Genomic DNA, 1294 nt, shown 5'->3' on the forward strand with positions numbered 1-1294 from the left:
GCTGGGATTAGTGCAGTCTATTTTTAAGTAAGTAAAGCTTTTAGATGTTTTCATTTATAAGCTACATGTACAAACATGCATATACATGTACATGTACTTGTGCATACACATAGACATTAGGCCGCAACATGCATTTACATGTACAGTATAATTGTACTTTATATCTTATCGTTTCTTAAAAGAGGTACAATGTACTAGCTAATCAGTTTTTATTCTAACATATACATGTAATAGATACTAGCATTTTATAACAGTTTTAATTGTACATGTACAATTGTTATTTTCATTAATAAATATTTTCATAAATTATAGTTACTGTATAGTGGGAAATTTTGCAGGGAGTTAAATTTGGCAAATTTGGCAAATTTGGCATTTTGATAGCAACTCACCAAAACAAGAATCTGCTATTATGAGTCACTATGCCCATGCTCAATGGCACATGGCCTCCAATTAGCCAAATTAAAGTTTACCAATCACCAAAATTTAGCAATTTGCCAAATTTAAATCCCTCCAAAATTTTCCCTATACAGTATATTATTTATACATATACATTAATCTATATTCACATTGTAGATTAACTGGTGTTTCAGAGCTTGAAGAGAAGGTTGAAGAGACTAAATCAAATCCCACTGGTAGCGGTACAACAGCAGTACCAGTAGTGGAGTTTGCTAACTCACAGAACTCACCCAATCCTCCTGTGACTGGGGTAGAGGTCATCCCACGACTCACTCCAGGGACAAGAGTTCAACGTGGACCGGATTGGAAGTGGGGGGATCAGGTACTCTAATACAATGTATGGTACATGTAGTATGACATTCAAATAATCTTGTATATGTGTATGCATAAACCCATGTACATGTACATAGTTCCGTATTCTTGTTGTGTTAAGTTTTTGTGATTTTTACAAAAAATTGAATATTAGAATTTTTGTGAATTAAATATGCAACCAACTCATGCATGATGACTACATGTAATTTTTTAAAATTTCACAAAAATCTTTAAAATATTTAACCTCAGAAATTTGAAGCGATGTAGTATTATTTTGTAAATTTGTGTACATTCTACATGTACATTTATGTGTGCATGTGTGCTGGTATGTACGTATACTGTATGTACACGTACATGTACATGTACATGCATGTACATGTACATGTAGGTGAAATATTCAGTAATTTTGTACATTGTAATTGCATATACTTTACGCTTGCAAAAAAATTATTATACCTATTATTTTTATATTTTAATATTATATTATTTATTTTGTAGAATGGTCCTCCTCCGGGTGAGGGTACAG

At 32.1% G+C, this 1294-nt stretch overlaps 1 long non-coding RNA gene across 1 annotated transcript; it reads left to right on the top strand.

Annotated features, from left to right (window-relative positions):
- LOC109593221 (uncharacterized) lies at window positions 1-1294 on the top strand. Its single transcript, XR_002190813.1, has 3 exons — window positions 1-27; window positions 574-778; window positions 1267-1294. It is a non-coding gene; the product is annotated as an uncharacterized LOC109593221 (long non-coding RNA).

The sequence above is a fragment of the Amphimedon queenslandica genome, unplaced genomic scaffold (genome assembly GCF_000090795.2).
Source record: "Amphimedon queenslandica unplaced genomic scaffold, v1.1 AMPQUscaffold_2428_Cont25570, whole genome shotgun sequence".
Lineage (NCBI taxonomy): Eukaryota > Metazoa > Porifera > Demospongiae > Haplosclerida > Niphatidae > Amphimedon > Amphimedon queenslandica.